Source organism: Porites lutea, chromosome 3, assembly GCF_958299795.1.
Source record: "Porites lutea chromosome 3, jaPorLute2.1, whole genome shotgun sequence".
Classification (NCBI taxonomy): Eukaryota; Metazoa; Cnidaria; class Anthozoa; order Scleractinia; family Poritidae; genus Porites; species Porites lutea.
The window spans coordinates 18,850,989-18,861,447 of NC_133203.1; positions in this window are offsets into that span (position 1 = coordinate 18,850,989).

Genomic DNA, 10,459 nt, shown 5'->3' on the forward strand with positions numbered 1-10,459 from the left:
CAGAAACCGACAGACGGAGACCTACCTGCCGCTGTTGTTGAAAAGAATGGAAAAAAAATCAAGCCACTAAAAGACACGGCAAAGGCTGCAGAACCTGCTAAATGCACTAAGATGGATCTTATTACTATTAAACGTACTCGTTCGGGACGCTTAGTGAAAATGCCGCAAAGATACTCTAGTTAAACGTAAAATTGTAAATTTTACTGGGGGGAAGGTGTTAGAGGGTGGTAACCCTATTGCTAGACATCATGGGAAGGGGTTCGAGAGAGCGACGTTCTGTCATGGCGTTGAGTTGAGTTACTGTCTTGTTACTGTTAGAGCTCACACCGAAACAGTCTGGACCAATGGTTATTGGCTTGGCCGGGCGTTGGCCGTTGATCGACCATAATTTTGATTGTTAACCTCCAAGTAATATTCTGTTTGACACGAAAATTACCGACCTTTATTTTGCCTTTACACCCCATAGTATTAAGTTGACCTTTAAGAGGACTTTAAGCGGCAACGTCAACAAGCGTAAAGCTGATTCGACACCTTTACCCTAGCTTTACAACAACTTTACGTACCGACCGTGTGAAGTGACCTTTAATCACCTTTAAACAACTTTAAATACTAGCATTAAGTTGGTCATACAACTTTAAGCAAATTTACGCAATCTTTATTTTTTCGTAAATTTGCATTTTCATGCTGTGTGTGTGATGCATGTACCTTAGTGCCAACCGTTTTTCGATGGCATAAAGAAATGGAATTCAAAAATTCATTTTATTTTTCGTTTTTCTTCGGCCTTGTAAAATGGAATTCCATTTCCATTTCTATTTTTTGTTTTTTGTCTACGTGTGACACTGAAAAACGGATTTGAATTTCGTTTTTCGCCGCACTTTGAAAAGGGGATTTGAATTTCGGTCTTCGTATTCCCTTTTCGCCTTACTTTGAAAAGAGGATTTGACTTTCGTGTTTTGTTTTTCGTTTTCTCATCACTTTGAAAAACGGATTTAAATTTCGGTGTTTGTATTTTGTTTTTCACCTTACTTTGAAAAACGGATTTGAATTTCGTTTTTCACTTTTCGTTTCTGTACATGTGGCATCTCCTCCTTTTCGCTCCCGAAGGCTTGGAAACCAGTTATATCAGTGTTTTGGCGGGAATACCAAACAGTAATGGCGGCGTTAGAAGGTGTTCTAGACGAGGATTTTGTCCGCTGTTTTCTTACTCAACAGAAACATACATACGAAGATCTTGTCGTGGAGGTTAACAATCGATATCCGAATCTAATGGGTTGTAGCTTGTAAAGCGTAAAAAGGTTTTGTAGTCATCACGGAATCAGGAAAAGAATGCCAGTTGAGATGAAGCACTCAATACCGCAGTTTGAACCGCCGTATCAGAGGTGAGAGGATGTAAGTTAATTTCAAATCCATAGAAGAAGACATTAATACTTCGGTTATAACTATTTCGCTGGACTAAACAAAGCAACAATCTGATCTCCATGAAAGTAACTTACTGCTGAACACTTTCAATTTATAATTTCAATACATCTGGAACTAAAAGGGAAGAAACTGAGCTATCCACACACATAGTTTCAAAGTTATTGAATTATTTCCTATTTTAGTACTTAATGAGAATAAGCTGTAAATTCCAGGTTGGTAACAGGTCCATTTTGAAACCAATTTGCGGGTCCGAAGTGGGGTGGGGGGTACATTGTTATCATTTAGGGTTTCCTTTGTCACTTAATCAGGTGGTTGAACTCATTACAGGGGGTAATGACAATCTGTGAGCCAGCGAGCCATCCGAGTCATGCGAGCCATGCGAGTTATATGAGCCATATGTGAGAGCCAACAAAAATTTTGAAAATTGGAAAAAAAAATGTAATTCATACTAGGGAGCACAATTAAAATCGTATTTTACTCTGTTTATCTCTGTTTTCCCTCGCTCGATCCATCGATCATAGGCGCCATCTTGTTTTTGAAATCATCTAACTCGCACCAGTCTCTGCTCTTTGAATGCTTCTCTCTTGAGGCCTGGGTTGAGGTTGAATGACTCTGTGTCGCTCTTCTGAATCTCTCTACGGACATCACGCTGTTGACTTGCTAAATCTTTTTCTTATCGTCTTCAATCCTTGGATAATTTGGACAATTTTTCAAGTACCATTATTTTTACTGCATCTAGGGTAAGTAATCTGCTTTTATAATATTATTTTCATTGTTAGTGTGATGAATTATTTATAACTTTCGCAAATGTTTTATGCATAAAGTGTGCTTGCGAGCAGCAGAGTAGCGAGGCCATTCGCGTGGCCTGATTGTTGTGGTTAACACAACAACATAAATAATAATCCCCAGTTCGCATGGTGACATAATGCGGTCAATTTACTGTTCTGACCTCGAAAAAAAAAACATGTTCTTGACTTATTTGACCTTGAAAATTGCATACACTAAGTTGACTCCTACTAAATCACGAAACCTTATTAGATTAAAATATGCAATATTCGAAAGCCAAGTAAAGTGTATTTATCGGTATTCATTGTCTTCGTTTTTTGTTCGAGTTTGAGTGTCAGCTATTAGTATTACATTATGTTATGGTAATGTTGAAAATTCCCTTCTGTCCTTTTAGATGGCAAGTAGGCGCACACTATGTCTTCTGGAGGCATCCAAACTAGGTCTCATCCTGGATTATGATCCAAGTGGTGAAAGAAATCGGTCCTTTTACCAGTGTTTGGGGAAGCATTTAAGAGTTGATAAGGTTGAAGATGTTATTGATGCATTGGAGAACTACATGCTTCATAACAGGCTAGTTCCTCTGGAAAATGAGGTAAGTATGTTTTATTTTGTACAGGATTAGGCCCCGGGGGGGGGGGGGGGAATCCCATATAAAAGCTATACGGGACGTGCCGCCCTTCCGGGTAGGGTTTTTGGACCTTTGGCTCATAAAGAGGGTAACAGATTAAAAAAATTTTACATTTTTATCACAAACAGGATCTAAAATCCCGCATAAATTCGAGCAAAGACTTACCTTATAATCATATAAACAGGGTATCATATTTTCATTTTTTCCAGCACATTTTTAGGCATAAATGACCCATTATTGACTCGGCGCGATAATGGGTTTTATGATGAGGCGGGGCATTATCTTATCTTTAAGTGCAAGCTGCAGAGGTGGATAGTCAAGATAACGATAGTTGGCTAGGCACCACACACAGAGCGGGCTATAAATTCGTGTGCTTCGCTATCGCTCGCCCCTTTTTCTGCCAACGCCGATCATGAGCTGTTTAGCTTTTCAATAGTGAACTTATTTCTTTCTCCGACCCTCCTCCATCCCCTTGGCTCCTCCTCTGCTCTTGGTCTTGGTTCTTTTTCACAGGGGCTAATTTTCGTCCCAACTTAATTCACTGAATCAAATAACTGTCATGTTACACTAAGCGATGATTCTCGGTTAACGTGACACTTTAGCACTTGTAATCGGTTTGTAATAAACGCCACTTGAGTGGCCAAATTATTCCAAATACGTGTCTCCTTCATTCAGTGAATCCTGGCTGCGTGCACGAACGCAATTATAAATATTTCAGTCTATTGTCTATATAGTTGGTATAACTGAGCCGCTCTCGGCATAAACAGGGTTTATCGCTACTTTCAAACAAAGAGACTAGTTCCGGGACTAGCTTCTGCCAAAAAGATGATTTATGGAAAAAGTCGCCCTTTTGTTTATGTGCGCGTGCTAATCATGTGTAAAAGTAAGGATGCAGTAATAGCGTCGTACCACTGGGCTGTACTGCACACACCTGTCGATACATGTGCGATGTATTATGTTAGCTCATTATTCCCATTGTTTGTGTCTTGTACTTTTTGCTACAGGAGAGGGGAGAGGCAAGACTGCGAAAAGAAAGACTGCAAAGGTGATCGTGTCGGTGTTTTTCAGTGGCTCGCAAGGCTCGCACGTTTGGCTTGCTGGCTCGCACATTGGCCATACTCCATTACAGTTAGGTCCTACATTTGGACGAAAATTGATGAACGGATATCTGGATATGCAGACTCAACGAACATTTGCATCAGAGGGTCGTATAAGGAAATCTTTATCTCGGGTAGCTCCCCTTTACCATCATCAACGCCAAAGAAGAGCTGAAAGGCAAATCAACCCGCAGCCATATATGGCAGAATACCATGGCCACAAATTACACATGGACCAAAACGAAAAGCTTGTGAATTATCGCGTTGTTCATGTCTGTGCAGTTGATGGCTTTTCTAGGTTCATTCCTCCTTCTTTTGCTTGCATGCCAACGAAGAACAACGTCCTCATCTACGAACACCTTTACAGGTGGGTAGAATGTGGTAACTTGAGAGTCTAAAACCTTACTTTTCTTCGAGCAAAGTATCTAGTCTGTTTATTCCTAAGGGTACTATCTTAGAGAGAGCATGCGTGGGGTCGGTGTGCAGTGGCACGTTTTGTGAGGAGCGTAGTTTCTGTCCCTTTACGCCAATTTTAGAGAACTTTATACCGCCTGGACATAATAATTCAACGTTTAATCACTTGCTGTAGTATTAAATGCAGAAATTAGGAGGAAAACACAAACGAGGAGCTCGAGGATCAGTGGAAGAAGAAGAACCATCGACACTTAAAAGAGCCAACATGGCGGAATGTCAAGAGGAAGAGGCCGCGGAGTTAGTGGAAGCGACAAATGAAGCAATAAACGCCGAAGGTGAGCCCAGTAATGCAGAACTAAGGGAGATGTTGGTAGACATTCAAATAAATACTGCAACTATCCTACGCGAAAACAAAACAATCAGAAGCGAAATGACCGATCTCAAGCGCACAATTCAACATCAAACAGACGATATAACTGCGTTGAAATCATCTCTAGAACATATAACGAAGCAGTACAACGAGGTAGAACGCGGGCTGGTGGCAGCAAGAAAGAAAATTCAAGAGCAGGAAGAAGAAATTGGTGAATTGTACGATCTTCAAGACAAACTAGAACAATACACGAGGAAAAACTCAATAGAAATACATGGTGTACCAGAAAGCGCCTACACCGAGACGGAAGACGTGGTGTTAAAATTAGCGGAGGCCCTAGATGTATCGGTGGAACCAAAGGATATCGAAATATGTCACAAGCTGAACAGGAAGGGTAACAAACCAATTATTGTAAAATTTATAAGCCACAAGGTCAAAACAAATCTATACAGGGCTAGGGCTAAGCTAAAAAATGTCAGAGTTTCTAACATCTTCCCGCAGTGCTCGTCGTCAACTCTAGTGCAAGCCGACAGAATTTTTTTAAACGAGAATCTTACCTCGTACAGGAAAAAAATAATGAATCGGGCAAACGAGATGCGGAGAAATGATGAATTGTTGAGTGTCTGGTCAATGGATGGATCAATATATGTCAAGACCTCTCCGCAGGGTAAGCCGGTCAGAATTAACGAGCTGGAAGACTTAGATTATCTTTAAATGTCCAATCGTCTGGCCAAGGAAGACAAAAACTGTAACTTACATTTGGGACAGGAACAAAAAACGCAAAGTTCGGAGAAGAAGAAGGGAAACGCTCAAAAACTACTTTAATTTACGTTTTGTATAATTTTAGTTTTGTTTGCTTCTGTATTTTTTTTTTTTTTTTTTTTTAAATTTGCATATATATTCTTCTTGTTTTTTTTTTGTTTTTTATTGTAATGCAAGAGAAAGCAAAATACGATATACTTTCTCTAAACGTAAGGGGAATAAGAGATCAAGCCAAACGGAGGAGCATTTTTCTATATCTCAAAGATCATAACTCAAAAATTTATTTCTTGCAAGAAACTTACTCTCAACCAGAAGATGAAATTATTTGGAAAAACGAATGGGGAGGTGAAATATTTTTCTCTCACGGATCCAGGCATAGTAAAGGTGTTTGCATTCTTTTACACCCTACGGTACAAAATAAGATCGATTACTCATTCAGTGACAAGGCTGGAAGAATCGTGCTAATTACTTGTGTTCTGAATTCTCTAAAATTATCACTGGTGAATATTTATGCCCCGAATAGCCAAAGTGAACAATTAGATTTCTTACAAAACTTAAACAATTGCCTTATCGACAAGTCCGAAATTTCCACGCTTATTGTAGGAGGCGACTGGAATTGCACACTATCAAAGATAGATAAAATTGGTGGCACAATTTGGAAACCAACAAATTATCGAAACCTGATTTTGACAACTATGGACGCTTTCGATCTCGTAGATATTCAAAGATTACGTCACCCGAGGCTACGTAAATACTCTTATGAATCAAAAGTGTTAAAACTGAAATCCAGAATAGACTTTTTCCTAGTTGCCAAAAATCTGACACAACATGTGAAGAAAAGCGAAATTTATCCTTCTATAGCACCGGATCACCGAGCAATTTACATTTCTTTGTCTTGGACAACTGAAAAGTCTAGAGGACCCAGACTTTGGAAATTCAACAACACGTTACTGAAAGATGAACATTATGTGTCCAAAATCCGTGAAACGTACTCTCGCACACGCGCTTTTTACTCCAATTTGGCAGACGCACGCCTTCTTTGGGAAATGTTAAAAATGGAAACCAGAGCGGCAACCATTGCTTATAGTAAAAAGAAAGCTAAAGCGACCACTAATAGAGAATTGGAAATTAGGAGACAGCTCGAAATTCTGGACCGCAATATTTGCGACAACTTTAACTCTCCCAATATCGCGCACATCCTAAATGAATATGAAGATCTCAAAATGGAACTCCAATCTATTTACGAGGAGAAAGGGAGGGCAGCTATTTTTAGATCGAAATGTCGCTGGGTCGAAAAGGGCGAACGTCCAACAAAGTACTTTTTCAATCTGGAGAAAAGAAACTACAACAGGAAAACCATCACTGAACTGCGAACAGAAAGTGAAACAGTAACAAACAACGAGTCTCAGATATTAGAAGCTATCGAAAACTATTATAGCGAATTGTACGCATCAGCAAATAATTCACAGGAAAATAATGTTGATGAATTCACCGAACATTTAAAAATTCCAAAACTATCAGATGCAGACAGAGATAGAATAGAAGGTCCATTATCTTATGAAGAATGCAAAAAAGCTTTAGACACTTTTCAAAACAACAAAGCTCCAGGAGAAGATGGTTTCACGGTTGAATTTTATATGTTCTTTTTCGATCTGCTAGGACACGATCTTGTTGCTAGTTTCAATGCGGCCTATGATGCAAATGAACTCACCATTTCACAACGAAGAGGCGTTATTACTTTAATTCCCAAAGAAGATGGCTCGCTACTAGAACTTTCAAACTGGAGACCGGTAACACTGCTAAATGTTGATTGCAAGATAGCAACTAAGGCAATAGCAAGGAGAATAGAACCATTATTACCAAATCTAGTGCACACTGATCAAACCGGTTTTATCAAAGGAAGATATATCGGGGAAAATATTAGGCTAATAATCGACATAATGGAACATACGAAGTCAGAAAGCATACCTGGCATTCTAGTATCTCTAGATTTTCGGAAAGCTTTTGATTCTCTAGAATGGTCGTTCATGATGAAAGCACTGGATATATTCAATTTCGGAACAAGTATAAAAAGATGGATCAGTACATTCTATACAAAAATTGAGAGCGCGGCGATAAACAATGGTTTCATGACCAACTGGTTTAGACCGTCAAGAGGAGTGCGACAGGGGTGTCCCCTTTCTCCGTACTTATTTGTGCTTTCCACGGAGATATTATCCAGCAAAATCAGACAAGAACCAAGTATAACAGGAATCAAAATATTCGGGCACGAAATCAAATTGAGCCAATTCGCAGACGACACAAACCTTTTTTGTGCAGATTTGATCTCCGTTGAAAATGCTTTGAAAACGGTGGGAGATTTTGGGAGGCTAGCGGGTCTCAAGTTAAACATAAAGAAATCGAAAGCAATTTGGTTGGGAAAATGGGAAAAAAACAAAAGTTATCCTTTACAACTAAAATGGTTACATAGTCCGGTTCGCCTCTTAGGAATTCATGTCTCTTATGATGAGAAGGGTAACAATGAATTGAACTTTAATCTGAAAATACGAAAACTTCAAACAAAGCTGGATATGTGGAGATCTAGAGACCTCACACTATTTGGGAAGGTACTGATAATTAAGTCCCTAGGATTGTCACAATTAATTTATTCAGCTTCAATTCTTAATGTTCCTGAAGATATCGCAAGCACAGTGAAAACAAAGCTTTTTAGTTTCTTATGGAAAAACAAAAGGGATAAAATCAAACGAACTGGGCTCTATCAGGATCTGGGAAGAGGCGGAATACGTATGGTAGACATCGACATAATGTTTAAAGCTCTAAAACTAGCCTGGATTCCAAGATTACTGACTTCAGGGAACCAGAATTGGAAAACAGTTCCTGATTATTACCTAACAAAATTCGGAGGTTTGAGCTTTTTACTGAGATGTAACTACGATGCGAAATACATAAAATCTATTCCATTGTTTTACCGAAATATTCTAGTATACTTCAGTGAATTAAAAACTCTGTACAGCTTTGATCAAGCACAAAATATAATTCTATTCAACAACAAAGAAATACTTGTTGACAGTAAAACCTTTTTTATCAGGGAATGGTTTAAAAAAGGTATCCTGTCAATACAAGATCTCTTACACAATACCGGTCAACCAATGACCTACCAGGAATTTACGAATAAGTATTCCTGTAAAACTAACTTCCTTCAATACTATCAAGTTATTAGCGCTATCCCAAAGCACCTATTAGCCAAAGCAAAATCAACGAAGCCAATTAATAAAGAGTTATATTCTGATAATAATCTTAGTCTACAATTAAATGAATCGATAACTCTATATCTGAACAAAATCAGGACTAGCGACTTCTATACGTTATTATGCACAAAAATCCACACAACAGGTCATTCTGGGCCACAGAGATGGAGCAAAGATCTTTCCTTGGATGAAGATAAATGGGAAAAAATATTCACCTCCCTAAAAACCGTCTGTAGAGAGACCAAATTAAAGGAATTTCAATATAAATTAATCCACCGAATTGTAGTCACCAAAAAGGAACTTTACCGCTATGGAATCAAGGAAGATGATGAATGTATATATTGTGGTGAAAAAGACTCTATTAATCATACTTTTAGAGATTGTCATTTCGTCAAGATTTTCATTCAACGGGTTATCAACTGGTTCAATATAGAAAACAAGATCAATTTCAACCCATCTAGCGAAGAAAGACTGTTCGGCATCCTCTCGGACTTACATGAAAAGGTACTAGTAAGGAAATTCAATTATACCATGTTGTTTATGAGATACTACATCTACGCCAACAAACTACACAACAAACCAATTCTCCTCCAAGACTTCGTTGGTAAAATGATAATTAAATACAGAATTGAAAAGCTATAAAATAGACATGAAAAATAACTCCTCTGACCTACTAACTATTTTTTTTTGTGTGTGTGTTTATGTGGGTGTGTGTGTGCGTGTGATGTACTAGAATTGTAAGTAGTGTAACCATTGTAATTATTAGTAGTACGAGCATCGTATGGATGGTATTGTCAGTATAGCCAATATTGTAAATAGTGCAAGTATAGTGAATATTGTTAGTAGTATTTAGTTTCAGTAGTGTTTAGTACTGTAAACATTTAATATATGTCTGTAAGGCAAAAAATAAATAAAATAAAATAAAAAAAAAAAAATCTATTTCATGGGTTATTGAAATCACCCTTGTAGACACACAGTTTCATGTTATTCGGTTATAGTTTCTTCTTTATTACCAACTCTTATAAATTGAACTGTGTATTTCACTAATTCAAACTAAGAAAGACAGTTGGGCCACAAAGCATCTTTATATTACTACTGAAGGCAGACTGTGTTTTTATAATCAAGCGTAATAGTAGCACCCTCCTGCTTGATCACCCCAATCCCTGGCTTACTTTCTAGTAAACGGCAATTATATGCTCGCCGACATTAAATGTTTTATCAACAGTGACCTAAATTATTCAGTCATGTAATTTAATTAATAATTTAGGAAAGCAGTGATCGATGACTGCCTACCAGATCAAGTAAGAGTAGACCATGGTCATGAGTTCTACTTGACCCTTTTTGAACAGGAGTCGCTGGCCTTCCTAAGGACAAATACACAGCGGGATCCTCACCGGCAAACACAATCCAAAAAGGTAAATAAAGTGTACGACTGTGAGTTAGATACGATTTGTGACTCTCCTTGACTGAAACCAAAGCTCTAAATGTGGCCTACGTAGCAAGCGTTTTTGCTAGAGGTATTGCGCTAAAGTTTGAACAATAGCAAAAAATGGAAGAAGTAGAAGGAGGGAGGAGAGGACACCTCCTGCGCATTCTTCTTTTCTTTTGCTATCGTTCCAACTTTCGTGCTACAATAACTCTAGCGTAAAAAGCTTGCAACGCAAACCACTTTGGAAGTGTAATTCATGCTTGGAGTAGTGAAACTGGAAGAATAAATAGACGAAACTAATAACTT